This window comes from Heloderma suspectum, chromosome 4 (assembly GCF_057233095.1).
Source record: "Heloderma suspectum isolate Gila_16-S chromosome 4, 16-S_ref, whole genome shotgun sequence".
Lineage (NCBI taxonomy): Eukaryota > Metazoa > Chordata > Lepidosauria > Squamata > Helodermatidae > Heloderma > Heloderma suspectum.
Window position 1 is genome coordinate 36,536,928 of NC_139461.1, and position 17,146 is coordinate 36,554,073.

A 17,146-nucleotide genomic window follows, 5' to 3' on the forward strand; every position below is an offset into this window, starting at 1 on the left:
AAAAATACCAGCATATTTTAGCTTAAAGCTCATGCCACCAATAACCAAGCCTTAGGAGAGGCATTTCAACCCCAGGAGAGCTGGATTTGGCCCCCAGGCCTGAGGTTGTAGACCCATACTATCAAGTAAGGTCATCCAAGCCCCAAAGTGTCTTAGAAATTTCAGCTGTCGATATTCAGGGATATTTTCTGTTCAGCCCAAGACACACAACTTGCAAACAAATGAAATGAAAAGAAAATTCAATACAGCTTTAGATCCAACCCATTAGTCTTTAGGTGATGTGAGGTTATGTGAAAGTTCTGTCTGAAAGCTTGATCATTTTGTGATGACCGCAGCCATCAGGAAATGAATATACATGTGTGAAAACAACCCTTAGTAAATTCACAGGGGAAAAGACAAGGATCCAATTTCCCCCTTCTCTGTCTTTTCCAGACAACCATAAAAATGAACTGGAAGGTACAAATTGTCTAGTCACTCTCCAGTTACTTTCAGAAGCAGCAAACATTGCAGTAACAGCACATGCATATATTCATGAAGTAATACTTGTTTTTCAGCACCTTACCCTGAACTGGATGATCATTACTTAAGGAGCTGACATGCTGCATTTCCATTGAAAATTTCTGTCTCGTCAGATTTTTTTCCTGGTATGTCAAAGCCCCCTCAAGTAGCTATGTCAGCACCTGAGGGTTCTGGGGGGGGGGGGGCAGACAGACTAGGAATTCCAATAAGAACAGATGTAGCCAGATGCAGAAAATAGTCTTATATGAAAAACTATGGATTTATTTTTAATTTGGTTCAAATTTGAAAATGTGCTATTACAAATTTTATTCTCTTCTTATTGGTAGCATTTCGTTCAAGATGAAAAATATGAAGTTATAAAGTCAGCGTAATAAGGTATCACTTGTAATAACACTGCACAGTGCCTCAATATCTGGATTAATAAACAGCATACTGGACAAAAGAGGAGGAGCTGATTTTTCTTCCCTTTACTCTTATAATATAGAAATGGGAAATAATTTTTATAAGGTTGGATAGGATGATATAGCAAAGATGTATAAATTCAGATTTCATTTTTTGAAAAATAGGTTTTTCTTTCCTAATTGTCAGGCAATACTCCCTCCACTTGAAACAATGGCTTATCAGAAAGAAATTTTATTGATTGATTGATTGATTGATTTGTGACACTTGTATGCCCCTGAATATAATAAAATCCCTCAGCTGTTTGCAATAAATATTAAAATACACTTAAATACAATATTAAAAACACAACCTTAAAAACACTTCCGACTACAGTAAAAATAATTCAAGGAGCAGTAAAATTGAGTGGCATGATTAATTTGCGTACAACCCAGGGAAAGCCTATGTGAACTAGTGTGTTTTCAGGAGGCATTTTCTGCCTCCTGAACTGCACAAGAGAGGGTTTTCCAGAGCGTGGGTGCCACTACAGAGAAGGCCCACCATCAGGGTACTTCATGGCAACATTCCGAACATTTTGGAATGACAAGTAAGGCCTCCTCTAATGGTCTTAAAGGTTGTCTAGGTATGTATGAGGTAAGGCAGTCTGGTAGGTAAGAATGGGTCATGCTAGTTTTCCTTCTCCCTGTCAACCCCCCCCACACACACACACACTGTTGTTATCTTCCTGCAGCAGCTGAAACATAAGAGGCTTGTTACTGCATGTCCTCATGAACATGTAGACCACCCCCAGTGCCATGGCAGAAATGAGGGTGTCCAAGTGGAGGATAAGCAATAGATCTGAAATTGGGCTCTCTAAGATGGGGAATTAGTAACCAGACCAGAGCCAGAAATTAAAATAATCAAATGTAGTTTATTACAAAAATAAAAAGAGTATATAGATGGGCAACATTCAAATGGAACCACGGCTGTTTAGTTGGTCTGAGGATGCAGAGGATGGAGATGAACAGAGTGTTTTAGAAGGGAGGAGGAGGAGGGACTGCCTTCTAATAAGGAGATAGGAGGGCAAAAGGGGTTAGGGTCTACTTCCAAACAAGATAGGGACCTGAATGTAGATTGACCCACAGAGACACAGGTAAGCCTTGTTAACATCAGTGGAGAGAAAGAAGGAAACATTAAAGCATGGGCAGGCACCAATGTGCCCCCAGACACCTTCCTTGGTACCACCAAGGTGCTCTACTGTAAAAACATTAACACGGCCCAGAGTCTACTTCCACCCTATTGATGACTCAGCATTTCTCACATCTCTGCTGTCAATAAAAGCACACATGCTCTCTGTGCACACAGAAATAGTCACAGTGTGGAGGTTGGGAAGGGGGCAGCGAGCACCATCCTACTTGCCCCCTTCATGCATTGAGTCTACTCTATACACATTCCAAAAGTCTGAACGAGGGCTGTAGATTGCCAGTTTGGGACCACATTGCTGTTGCTGCTTTTATTCTACTAATTCATTCAATTTATTTATTAATTCGTTCCATTTCTTCAAAAGATCTAATTTTATTCTCATAACAATCCTACATGGTAGCTTATGCTGAGAGATATTAACTAGCTCAAGGCAGCTAAATGAGCCTGATGACTGTGGATTTGAACCTGGGTGTCTCCCCCCAGTTCTAGTCTGACACACTAGTACCACTACACCACACTGGCTCTTAGCCCTTTTGCTACTTTTTAGATTTCCACAAAGGTTAAGTTAGTGTGACTTCCAAAATACTGTTTAGATGGCTTTATGTGGACATTATGTGGACATCGAGTCATTGTCTCCCTGTAATGAATTCATACCCCATGCCTTTATGTAAACCTTGCATGGGAAATCATGTGGCAGGTTGTCCCCATTTATACCAACCCCATCCTAAAAGCAACTGTCCTGCTAACAGCTTTCACCCTGTCTCAAATCAACAAAAAGTGTTCTCAAGCACAAAGACCTCTTGGCATACCTGGCCACTCATTCAAAAAATACCATCTGTGGTTTGCTGGAATGTCATTGTTTCATGGAACTGGCAACAGTGACAAAGAGTTTCTGGATTCCCAGTATTCATAACCATCAAACTATTTGAAAATTACCATCCTGGAGCCAACTTTTTACACTAGGAAACTCCTACAGTATAAAGCCATCAAGACATCTAAGTACAATATGCATATTACTAGTGTGTAGGGCACACATGTTTAGTCTAAGCAGAGCCAGGTTCCTGGCCTGTCCCCAATGGCAAGCTCTCACACTAGCTCCACCCCGACCTCTGTTGTGATCAAATTCTGTTCGTGAGGAGCTGCTCACAAGTTATATACATACATATATACATATATATGTACATTTCTAATCTGCCCAATAATTAATGTTCCCTGGGTGGATTACAACCATTAAAAAACTAACATGCCATTTCAAAACACTGTTAAAAATATAAAATACAATACAAATATTTAAAAGAATAAAATATAATATAATGCAAAACAATGAACAGCACAGGAATCGATAAAAAAAACACCATAATAATATAGAACTGGGTTTCTAAAATGCCTGGGAGAAAAGAAAGGTATTTGCCTGGTGCCAAAAAAAATAACAATGTAGATGCCAGGCAAACCTCTTTGGGGAGTTTATTCCATAAGTGGGATGCCAACACTGAGAAGGCCCTCTGTCTTGTAGCCACCTACCCAGTTTCCTTTGGTGGGGGCATCAGATAGAGAGAGAGAGAGAGAGAGAGAGAGAGATGATATGTGGCATTAGTCTCAGTGAGAGCCCTAGGAAACAAACAGAAGAAATGCCCTGATATTTGCCTGAAACATGCAGTGTCCTGCTGCTGGGCCTTGGCAAACTGAGGATGAGGGGTGTGATAGAGAAGAAGATGTGGCTGTGCTACAGCAGAGCTGGGGAGCCTCTTTCAGCCCATGGGCCAAATTCAATTTTGGAGAAGCTCTCAGGGGGCCAAAGGTGAAAAGGGTGGGGCCAAAAGTGAAGGGATGGGGGCGGCCCAAACACCAGCATATTTTCGCTTAACACTGAGCCTTAAGAGGCATTTCAACCTTTTAGAATGGGGCAGGGGAACTGTGCAAAAAACAGGAAACCACCAAACAACTAGAGGTCATGGGAAAGAGGTGGGTTCAGGAGAAGGGGTGTGGCCATCTGGGGAACCCCAGAGGGCCGGATTTGTGCCCCAGGGCCTGAGGTTCCTCACTCCTGTGATGCGAATTGCAGCTGCCCCAAAGGCCAGCGTTTCCACACTCCTACTCTGGAGCATATATATCTTGCATAGGCTCCCTTGGAGAGTTGGAGGACAACTAGATGCAGTTATGGGTGGACCACACTGGCCAGAGCGCTACAGTGCCTGGGCAGTCCAACAGGCTCTGTCCATGAGAGATGGATCATATTGAATGTGTTTTTAGCAGGGCTCATTTTCTTCTTCTTCTTTTGAGTCCAGGGTCAAGAAGGCTTCTACTTTTGAAAAGGACTTGATTTTACTATTAAAATCCAAAGTTTGGGCTGTCAAACAAGAATTTATTATAATTACTTTATAATTCATTACAGTAGTGGTCGTAGGAGACTCAGAATGTATATTAGCTTCAATAGGTCTGCTGCCAGTATGGGATAAGAAGTGGCAATCTATACTATATGTGAAGCATGAAATTGCTTCACTTAGTCCCCAAAATTATCGCAGTCTAAAACAAATAGAAAAGTAGTTATCATCTAGAAAGTTAACGTTGCCTTTGGAAAAAAAAAATCAGTCTCAACATGTTGTTTGGCATCCCAGACTTTAGCAATTAAACAGATCACAAGGCTTCCTTGAATAAATAGCAACTTCCCCAGGATTAGTAGAAGTACTTGGAGTGGTTTGGGGGGGTGTGCGTGTGTGTGTGTGTGTGTGTGTGTGTGTGTGTTTAAACCATCAGAATGAAGTCCAACTTAAGCCACGTTTTTCCCCTGTTATAATGAAATCAAGTAGAGGCACATGACTCACAACTACGTACATTATATATGCCAGCCAGTTTCTTGGCACTTTAAAAATGCTTTAAGAGTGCAGTATACCAGAATTCATATCTTACCTGAACCACTGGACTTCCATGGGTCCTTCTATATATGTTGTTTGGTGACAGACAGACACAAAGATTCCCAAACATGTATTTGCTGGCTAATGGTAAGGCGGGAGTGGGATGCCACAGAGAACTGTGGTTACTTTAAAACCAGAAGTGGATGTTTCCAATCTTCCTTCATCTGGTGCATGAAAGTATAGATGGGGGAAGGCACACAAGCTCTAGATTCATTAACCGAGTGGTAAACCATGGTTTCCAGCTATGTTTGAACTACAGCCGAGGGGGTACGCTTATGGGTTTAGTTGGGTTGTGCCATCTGCAATATAGGCTTCCTGACGTTTAGCATGTCAGGAACGTTTAGCATTTAGCATTTGCATTAAACGTTTAGCATTTAGCAATTGCCAGTCACCTTCTCCTCTTCTGGTAGTATATTCTGTTGCCCGACTGAGGAGCATGGACAAGTATTATCTTTACACAGGGGTGGGCTACTTCAGGGGGCCATTTCCACACACCCCATGCAGGCAGCATTCCTGTCCCTATCCCTGCCACCAACGCCACCCCACAGAATTCAGCGGCACAAACAAAACACCAATTTGCCATCAATTCTTGGCTGCAAAGTGCTATGGAGTACAACAATGGCCAAATTTATCTTGAAAATCAGCAAAATTTGGCCACTGTAGAATTCCGTAGTGGTTTGCTGCTGAAAATTGGTGGCCAACACATTACCCATTTTTTTGGCCACTGCAAATTTTGGTGGCATGGCAGCAGGCTGTGGGGGCTGCATGCCGCCCAAGAGCCGCATGCTGTCCCTCTCCGGCCTAACAGTTCAAAGGAGTGTCTCCTACCATATCTACCTACCCAAACCCTAAGGTCAAATTTGGAGGTCCTCCTCCAGGTCACCCCACCAAACAAGGTGAGGGGGACAGCTACAAGAGAGAGGGCCTTTTCAGTGGTGGCACCCCATTTGTGGAACACTCTCCCCAAAGAGGCTCGACTGGCACCAGTGTTATGGCCTCTTCAGTACTTTTTATTCTCCCAGACACTTTTAGAGCTGTTGATAGTGCTTTTTGATCATAACATTTTTATTTTCCTGCTGATTTCACTTCAGTTTTATGTGCTGTAGTGTTTTTACTCTATGCTGCTGACTTTATCTTCGTTTTATTATGTGCTGTTTTTATGCATTGTTTTATTGTTTGTATTTTATGTGTTTTTAATGCATTGTACACAGCCCAGAAAACCTGTTTTTTTGCAATACATAAATACATAAATAAATGCAATAAATAAAAATGTGAAAAATCTTCTTTCACTGTGAAAGTTTTATAAAATTCATTTTATTTTGGTTTGGTTTTGTTTTTAAGCAGGCAAGCAATAGTAAATTATGACTGGTTAAACAGTAGGAGTTTTATTGTTCTGCTCTTGCCAACTCAGTAGAATGGCAAAAAAGATATGAAAACACATTACGGATTTCCCAAAGCAATAAAACAGTGCATAAAAGGCCTAACAGCTACCCACCCACACACAACGCAGAACTGTAAAGACATTAAAACATACACATCCTTCAAGTTGTGAAACAAACAGTGGATTCTTAACATTATCAATGGTAAGAGTTTGTGCATCAGTCATTCTAAATTGGGTATTTGGTCTCTACGATATGAGCTAATTTGGCAATGTGTGGAGGTCACTTTTGTACTCACTACTTGACATACAACTGTGTGGGTAAACTGACCACCGAAAAAGTAAAGGACAGTAACTGAAGCAATATGAAAGCTCATTTTATCTGTGATGGCTATTTTACATATGCAAATAACCGGCATCTGTCTAATATCCTTTTCAAACAATGGGATTTTCAAACCCGGCCTTTTTCAAACAATTTAAGCCAGTGGCCATCTCCAAATCTTGGAGCAAAATCAGGGTTCTATATTGTATGGGAGAGTCTTCCCAGATACAAAAGGCTCCCTACTGCAGGAGTGCACCCTCTACATGTCGGGGGCAATGGAACAGCTATGGGAAGGGCAGCACTATTGTGGTTATTCCTTGTCTCCATCCTTGTGTGTAGTAGAGGCTCCCCAGATTAAGGATGCCTGCCTAGGGCGGCAATGATGAAGTCATCAGGGTATAAACATGTACGTGTGTCAGCCTGTAGCCTCAGATGCTACTTCAATAAGGGTTTTTTTAGCCTGCAGAGTTGAACATGCACTCTTAGGCTAGATCTACACTACTGCTTTATAGCGGTATTGAAATGCACTGATAACTTTTGGGGCACATTACACATTCTATATACCACTATCGTAGTGTGATTTCCTGCATTTTATTCCACATTATCCAAAATACCGCAACAAATGTCGTTGTGTGTCCTATGAGGTATAAATGCACAAGAGGGATATATACCTCCACCATGATGGGATCATAATGGTATGACACAAGCCATAGATCTGGCCTTACTATACACACACAGTACTGCAGATGGATGGACTTAGCTGTGTCTGTGATTGCTGGACACTTGCCGAACCCTCACCGCTGCCCACCCCCATGGTCCATTCACAATCACACCTCTAATATTGCGTAAAAGATGGCTTTACATCTGCCATTTCCATAAAAGCCCCTTTACGCAGAATAATGAGCTGCCATTTTTATGCAAAATGGCAGGTTGCTAAGGGACTGGGTAGCATGTGGCAGTTGCTGGGTGCTCATCAGGCCATCCAGTGGTGAGAGTGATGCGGCCAGTGGGGATGGGTGGCCAGCAGGGTCCATGGACTAGGGATGTACGAAAGTCACTTACCTTTTCGCAGGTGTGATTCGCGGTGGGGGGAAGGTGCTCCATCCCTCCCCCCGGAATCCTCCCTGGCTGGCTCTGCTCTGCGGTGGCTCCACGGAGCCGCCAGCCAGGCCCATCTGCAACTGGAGTAGGGATGTCAGAGAATTTCGCCACGAATCTCGGGGAGGCCGAATGCCAGCACATTCAGTCCCCCGAAATTGGTGGCGAAATGGTCTCCCCCCCCCGCCCCCCCGGGACGGGACTTACCTTGGGCGAATCCTCCTGGTGGTGGCGGCTCCGGCGGCGGTTCGGTGGCGGTTCGGCGGCAGCAGCTCCGGTGGCCGGTCTTCCGACCAGCTGCTGCTGCCACCATTTCCAGTAAAAAACAACAACAACAACAACAAACGTGATAGGATACGTAAATCTTTACGTAGCCTATCACGGCTAGATTTTTAAAAAATACTGTGATAGGCTACGTAAATGTTTACGTAGCCTATCACGGCTGAGTAAAACAAAAAACAAAAAACCACGCGTACCATTTGTGTTCCTTATTTTGGCACGTCTAGTCTACGTAAACATTTACGTAGACAACGGCGAAAATAAGGGGAACGCAAATAGCGTAGCGTCTACGCTATTTGCGTTCCCCTTATTTTCTCCGTAGTCTACGTAAATGTTTATGTAGACTAGACGTGCCAAAATAAGGAACACAAATGGCAGCGCCCTTCGGCGCCGCCATTTGCATACGCGTGGTTGTTTTGTTTTTTGTTTTACTCAGCCGTGATAGGCTACGTAAACATTTACGTAGCCAATCACGGCTGACTGCAGGGACGCAAATGGCGGCAGCTACGGCCGCCGCCATTTGCGGCCTGACCGGCCAGGATTCGGGGGTGGAGGGATGGAGCGCCTCCCCCCCGTCCAGAATTTCGGGGGGGGAGGGACGGAGCGCCTCCCCCCCAGCCAGAATTTCAGGGGGGAGGGACGGAGCGCCTCCCCCCCTGGCCAGAATTTCAGGGGGAGGGACGGAGTGCCTCCCCCCCACTGCGAATCAAATTTCGTTAAAGGTAAGTGACTTTCGTACATCCTTAAGCCGGAGTTCCAGCCGCAGCTGGGCTGCTGCGGAAGCGAATGGCAGCCGCCATAGCGGCTGCAATTTGCATCCTGCCAGGCTGCCATGATAGGCTATGTAAGTATTTACATAGCCTATCACGGCAAAGAGCAGGGATGCAAACGGTGGCCGCTACGCCGTTTGCGCCGCTGCTCTTTCCGTGATAGGCTACGTAAGTATTTACGTAGCCTATCACGGAAAGAGCAGCGGCGCAAACGGCGTAGCGGCCACCGTTTGCGTCCCTGCTCTTTGCCGTGATAGGCTGCGTAAATACTTATGTAGCCTATCACAGCAGCCTGGCAGGACACAAATGGCAGCCGCAGCAGCTGGCCGAAAGACCAGCCGCTGCCACCACCACAGGTAAGTTTCGTTCCGGGGGAAATTCCGCGGGATGGTGGGGGGTGGGAGGCCGTTCCGCCACAGGTTATGGGGGGCTGAATGCCAGTGCATTTGGCCTCACTGAAATCCGTGGCAGAATTCTCCACCATCCCTACCATAGACCCATCTGGCAGGCCAAGCGGGCTACAGTCCATCAAATTCCACCCCCGTGTCAGACACCTGTGACTGACATCCCTCTGCACTACATGCTGGTATAGAAATGAGTTTGTAAAAAGAGGGGCAATATTAGCCATTACCATCTATGATTGTGGTTACCCGTGATCACGTGCACTGAGTGGGTAGCAGTAATATTTCTCCTGTTCCTAGCGTATTAGAACACAAGAGTTACGCAATGAAATTGACTGGTAATATATTCAGTACAGAGAAAAGAAAAAAAACAACAACTTCTGCCTGCAATTTACAGAATTAATTGCTGCAAGATTTGGAGATAACCACTAACTTATATTGTTTCAAAAGGGTATTTGCTAAGGCCACGGAAGACAGATTTATCCACCATGTTTAGCTATGATCAGTAAATAGAACCTATGATAGCTAAATAGAATAGAATTTAGTTATTTATTAATTACGTTCCTCAAGAGGTTTGGGGTGGCATACATGATTTGTCTCCCCCATATTTCCTGCCTCAAAACAACCCTGTCAGTAGGGTGACTGACCCAAGGAGATGCCCAAGGTCACCCAGAGGAGATTCGGCTCAGTGGATATCTGAACTCAGGTCTTCCCGGTCCTAGTCTATCATTCTAACTCCTACATCACACATGTTTAGATAGAGACGTGTGCCAATCAATGGTGGCTGCTGGCTCTGATTTCAGTGGAGCTGTGAATCCACTCTGAGTTTCAGTCAGAACCAGCCAGAACTCTAAAGGAGCAATCCAAGGTGCCGAACTCATTAGGGGGATTGGGTTCAGCACCTTGGATAGCTCCTTTAGAGTTCTGACTAGTTCTGACTGAAACCCAGAGCAGATTCACAGCCCCATTGAAAACAGAGCCACCAGCCTCAACTGGTGCCAATTACTACCAACTGGAAGGGGCAACTGTGGGAGAGAGCTGTGACTCCCATTGCCCTGCTTATGGACTTTCTAGAAGCATCTGGTTGACCACTATGTAGAACAGGCTCTTGCATCATTATAGAATCAGGCAGACCAAACAACAAAAGGGGGAACGGTATGTTAACCATAGAATAAAGTTGCACACTCTTTTGCCTTCCCACCTAAATGCAAAAGTATGCACAGTTTATTCTAGTTGTTCCTAAAATATTCTGGAGTTAAAGCAGATCTAGGTGTCAATTACTAAGAAGTCATAAATTTCTATATGAATTAAGCATATGCTTAAGTTTAGAACAAAGCCCACAATTTCATCTTAATGATACGTCTGGGGGTGCCCCCCCTCCCAACACTAAACATGTTGTTCTGAAAGCCTTGACACATTCGCTTCCTCCTTAAAACCTTGTGCAAATTGTCAATTTCACTATTCAGTACCATAGTAACAGACACGTTAATTGAAATGTTTTATGGTCCATTATATTCATTGCATGTTACGGCATCTTCCTAACTTTTAAAAAGAAGGGGAAGTTCTTCATTTGCCAAAGACAAGGATTATTGCTTGTCCTTTTTTTGTAATTGTGGAGTAATCAGCATTTTACATTCTCTTTACACTTCAAAGCGACAAGGAGCCCTATTCAGCAGCTGTGTAATTATGTTTCATTTGCAGAGCACATTCACTTACAAATAAGATGTTCCTGGTGGTGCATGGTGTGTGTGTCACTTTTGTGCTAGTATATGATTATCTCCTTTATTGATAGTAGGAATTATACAGAAGAGCAATGCTTAATAACGGTAATGGATATTTCTTTAACCAAGTAGGTGATACCAACTCTCAACATTTGCTTCTGCTCACTAAGGCTGGAACGAGACATTTTGGGAGATGTATGTTGCTGAAAACATCAGCCACCTTTGCAAACAAGGCCTCAGACCTACTCAGATACGTTGTTGCTTCACAGAGGCCACACAAAGGAAACATTTAGGGATGTACAAAAGTCACTTACCTGTAACAAAATTTGATTCGCGGTGGGGGGGAGGCGCTCCGTCCCTCCCCCCGAAATTCTGGCTGGAGGGGGAGGCGCTCCGTCCCTCCACCCCCAAATCCTGGCCGGCCGGGCCGCAAATGGCGGCGGCCATAGCCGACGCCGTTTGCGTCCCTGCAATCAGCCATGATAGGCTACGTAAATGTTTACGTAGCCTATCATGGCTGAGTAAAACAAAAAACAAAAAACAAAAAAACCCGTGCATACACAAATGGCGGCGCCCATGGGCGCCGCCATTTGTGTTCCTTATTTTGGCATTCAGCCTCCCCGAGATTCGTGGCGAAATTATCTGACATCCCTAGAAACATTACAAAACAACAAGTTATATACAGGGCATTTCTTCACAGTAATATTTAGTTCTGGGCCAAATTGTTCTTCCCAGACTTTTTTTGGAATGTTAGGTGAAAATGACCCCCTGAAAATTGAATTAATTTTTGAAGGGGGATCTGGGAATGTTAGGGTGCAGTGAGTTTACCATTAAAGACAAGGTGGGTGAGGTGTTTTTTGTTTGTTTTTGCACTGTTTCAAGTGACATAGCTGTGTAAAGTACTTCTTCACACAGCACATAGTTAAACTATGGAATTCTCTATCACAGGATGCTGTGATGGCCACCAATTTGGATGGCTTTAAAAGGGGGGTAGACAAATTCCTGGAGGATAAGGCTATCAATGGCTACAAGACCTGATGGCTCTATGCTACCTCCAATATCAGAGGCAGTATATCTATGTACACCACTTGCTGGGAGACATGGGTGAGAGGGTGCTGTTACACTTGTGTCCTGGTTTCCCACTGACAGCTGGTTGGCCACTGTGTGAACAGAATGCTGGACTAGATGGACCTTTGGTCTGATCCAGCAGAGCTCTTCTTATGTTCTTATGTCCTCAGCCAGCAGCTCCGCAGCAGACTCTTGTAATTCGGGACACAAGGTGTCAATTCAATGGACCATTTTGTCCCAAATCACAAAGAGAATGCCGCTGAGCTGCAGAGGAAACTAAGCTGCTATTAGGAGTGGTGATGAAGCTCCCCTCCCAATTAAAAAGGAAAAACCATAGCCATCCCTTTAAGGGTAACTCTACCCATCCCAAATTCCTTAGGATCAACCTGCTCTCCAAAATTGCTAAATGTTTCTCCTCCATCACCACTTTCTTTGGGAACAAATGGTCCTGTGAAAGTGGGGTGTAGATAACATCTTCCTCCTCTACCTGACAGGTAAAATGTGTAGTTTGCTATGCACATCAAGGATACTTTGCCAACAGACACCAATTTGGACAGCTGCCTAGATATATCTCATTATTGGACTGGTGGTTTCTCCCTCTCATGAACCTCCAACTACTTTTCACCAATCATGAGGTAATCTTTTTCTTTTTAGAACTGTATCCATCCTTGGATCACAACAGGCAGTCATGATTTAATCAGTTGCTGACAAATACCCCTTGTCACTCTGCTCATTTACCTGATTTACAACACCAGCTGGTACTATTCAAGGGTTTCTTTTCTTTTTCATTTATAGAGACCTATTTTAAGCAGGCAGATGGGTAGGGGGGAGAAAGAAACATGTTACTGAAGACTTAATTCTTACCCCTCATCTCGTGGACTGGATGCTGCTGTGCGAACTGTGAAGTTAGGGACACGAATTTAATTACATTTCATAGCCTCGGGCAACCATCATGACCACTCTGAGATACAAAATTGATAAGTCTGAAAATAATATACTAATAAGATTCCACCAACTGTGATTCTCCCAAGTATCTTACACATGAGAAGAAATTAGAGGTTTAAACTGAAAAATAGGTTAATGCTAAAATGGGGGGTAGGGGTTATATCTGCACATGTACACTTTACGGAGTAGAGATGTATTCCTCCAGCGACACTTTGGAACTCTATAATGGCTTCTAAGAGAACAGACTCCATACTGTTGCAGCTGCACTTAAGTAATGCATATGGCATTTATATTCTTAAGAGTAGCTGCACACTTGATACTAGGTGAGAATTGTATTTGGATAACCATTTACCAAAATTCATGAAGTTCTCTATATTCAGGACAGCAACTTTAGATGTTAAACTGAATGTAGGAGATGTTGAAACAGACAGATCCGCCCCTCCAGGCCCAGGGCTTTGAATGCTTAGCTTTTAAAAGTTAGGGTTTGAATTAGGGATGGACGGACTCACCTCCATCCATAGTGGCCAGGTGCTTGCCAAGCCGCTGCTGCTGCCCATGCCTGCTTGCCACGCGAGCCGCTGGACAGCTCAGCAAACACCCAGTGGGGCACTGCAGGGCTGCCCATCCCCTTAAGGAGCGACCATTTTGCATAAAAATGGCAGCTAGCATTTCTCCATAAAAATGGCAGCCATAAAGGGGACATTTACACAACATTACAGGCGTAAAATGAACCATTTACACCTGTAACGTTGCATAAATGGCTCCTTTATGGCTGCCATTTACACAACTTTACTTTTATGGAGAAGCTTGAGCTGCCATTTTTATGCAAAATGGTGGCCCGCTAAGGGGACAGGCAGCCACTGGCTGTTCACAGACCACGCGAGTGCTCCGTTAATGGGTACGATAAGTGGCGGTGGCTCGGCGAGCAGGGTCTGGGGGGCCAAGCTCTGGGACTCCTGCGAAATCCCTAGTTTGAATCCCTGTGTATTCAACCATATTAGTGCTCAATTAGGGTCACCACCTCTTTATTCAGTCAGGCTCCTCTTCTTTAACAACAGGAGAGAGAGGAGGAACATGGTCTTCTCCATTCTGAGTATAGCTGTATCTATTGAATTTGGCTGGTGCAGATGGGTGAGAATTTCATTTCAGTTCGTTTCTGGTAAGAACTGAGTGAACCTTGCAAAATTCTTTATATTTCGGAAAGAAAGAACATGAGATTTTAAAAATGTGAATGCAAGAGAAAGCAAAACTGACAAATTCACGCATCCCCGCTTGGTACACAAGCTGTATTTGCTACAGGAACATTAGCGTTATGCCATTGCTTTATGCCTCATACATGGAAAGTCTGGATGACAAATGTATATATCCATGTCCATGTGCCCGGGATGGGCTGGGGGGGGGGGGCAGTATAATCCTTATCTGCTATTCTTCTCCTACTATAAACTTGGAAATAAATTAGAAACTCATCTGGTCTGATGAAGTCCTGTGATGTGGAGCTGCCCCAGGCATGGCAGAAGTAACAGTGGTGGAGAGTATGGATGTCGTTCCGCAGGGCTTCCCTGCCCTGGCTTGTGGCCCTTTGCCAGAGGGCTGGTTTGGCCAGCTTAGCAGACAGCAGTGGACAGAAGTGGCAGAGCAGCAGCAATTGCTACAGTAGATGACCCAGCGACAAGGTCTCTTAGAGGAACTATTCACAGCCCAACAGCAGGCCCAGATACAAATCCATGACCGGATGTTGGGAATCTCATGGCCTCCCATTGTGGATTTTCCCAATGGTCAGAGAGGTATCCACTATCCAGGGCTCCATGATGAGATGAGGGAAACACACATGTCTGCAGAAGTCAAATTATGACCAAGGACAATCAGGAGACCTCCCGGCAAACTTTGAAAGAGTGGAGGCTGTGGGCAGAGGGACCCCTTGCCTCAGCAGACTTCTACCGTATTATTGCGTTTTGTGCTGGAAACCTTGCTGTTTTTGTAAAATAGCCCAAGTACTTGTAAATGCAAGGCTGAAATCTTTTGCTTCTAATGCTATTTTATACCTTCCCATTCTTTAAACATGCAAAAAGTAGTACAGCATTGCATTTATTTTAAGTGTTGATAACAGGGAGATAAATTGTTTCTGTTTTCTCTAAACCAGACAAAAGGAGACTGAATGCCAACACTGACTACTTTAAATCTACAGGGTATGTGCAATCGATATCAGACTTTCTGCTGATGCAAGGTAAAGCAAGGGAGGAGGAGGCCACTGCAAAATAATCTCACATGGGAAAATTTAGCTGTAACAGAATTTAACTTTGGCAGCAAACAGCAAGTGAAATTACTTTTGATGTCTAAACATCTGTTTGTCTGCCAAGCTTTAATAGATAAACAGGCTACTGCTCATTATGCTAAATTTTGTACATTAATGAACAGGCAGTAGCCTGAAAAGCTTGATGGATGTCTCCTGATGATTTGTGCTATGGGCTCATGGGGAATTTCAAGGATATTTAACTCTGCTCAGAAATGGTGGGTTGTTAAGGCTAGTGGTTTACCACAAATTTGAGCAGCTGATACACAGCAATAGGAAGTAATGAAGAAATGTATTTATTCCATTTATTTAAAACTATTTCTATACCACCTGTGATGCAAAACATATCCAGGCAGTGTACAAGATGAAAACCATAATATAAAAATATAAATATACAATATAACAACTAAAACATAACCAGTGGCCACCAGAAGACAGACAATCAAAAAGGCAGGCATTACAAAAGCCAAGGCAAATAAAATCTTCAAGATGCACCTGAACTGCAGCAACGTTGGCACAAGTTTTATTTTTGTGGGGTTAGGGTATTCAGGAGGACCACAGAGTAGGTCCTCTTTCTGATGGTTGTCAGATGGACATCAGCAGGATGTGGCACAGCCAGAAGGGATGGCGATGATGACGATCACAGTGGCTGGGCAACAAGTCCGTATAGGAGAAGGTGTTTTCTCAGGTAGCCCGGTCCAAAGATGTCTAGCGACTTTTAAGTTAATACCAAAAACTTAAATGTAGGGACGCTGCGGGTGAAGTCCAGGAGACCCCCCCCCCCGCTCGGGCTCTGCATTTGCCAAGCTGCCATGTTTACTGGGCCCCACTCGCCCAGCCGCCACATGGTCCATGAGCACCCAGCAGCCACACAACTCCTCAGTAAGCGGCCATTTTGCCAAAAACAAAAAAAGGTGGCTTGGGTTTTTCCGTAAATATAATTTTATGTAAATGACGGCTGTAAAGGGACCGTTTACTCAGCACTGCATTTACAGAAAAACCTACGCCGCCATTTTTTCACAAAATGGCAGCTCACTGAAGGGTTGGGTGGGCGTTGGGCACCCGCGGACCGCACGGCAGCTCATCCAGGGAGCTGAACAGGAGATGACAGATGGTGGCAGCTTGGCGAGTGCCCAGCGGCACAGATAGAGGTGAGTCCATTAGGGATGGTGCGAGCATCTGGTTCGGGCTTGAAGCCCAGTGAGAAGTCACTGGTTTGGTCCCCCAGATGCCAGTTCACAGACCTGAGCTCTTGCCCAACTTGCGGCATGCTGAGTCAGGCACCCGCTCCCTCAGCAAGCCAATCGCCAAGAGGGGAAGAAGGCAGCACCTCCCTTTCCTTCTCCCTTCCTTGCTACAGCAGCAGTGGCGCGGGACAGACTGGTCATTTTCCGTAAGTTTTCCTGGCCTTATGGAAAATGAACAGCTTGTCCCTTGCCTCCACCGCCACTGCAGCAGGTGGGGGCAGAGGGAAGGAGGCACCTATCCTCTTCTCCCCTCCCCCCAACTTCTGGAGGCCAGGGCAAGAAGCTGGGGGCTGGCCCCTGAGGCTCTTTTTCCCCATGACAGCCCTTGAAAGCCAGCGTGAGGAAGAAGGGCGACGGTGGCACCCCAGCACTCTCGCCCTGGCCTCCTCTAGAGAAGGCCAGAGTGAGAGGCTGGGGGCTGGCCAACGAGGCCCCTTGTCCCCATGCCAAACCTTGACAGCTGGCGTGAGGAAGAGGAGCGGCTTACGCAGCTAGTGGGCAGGCGGGGCAAGCAGGAAGCTCGCCAAGCAGGTCTGGGCTGTGCAAGCTGCAGGGGGCAGTTTGTCGAACTCCCCGCCCCAGATGGAGATGGACTCGTCCATCTCTAGGTCCGTT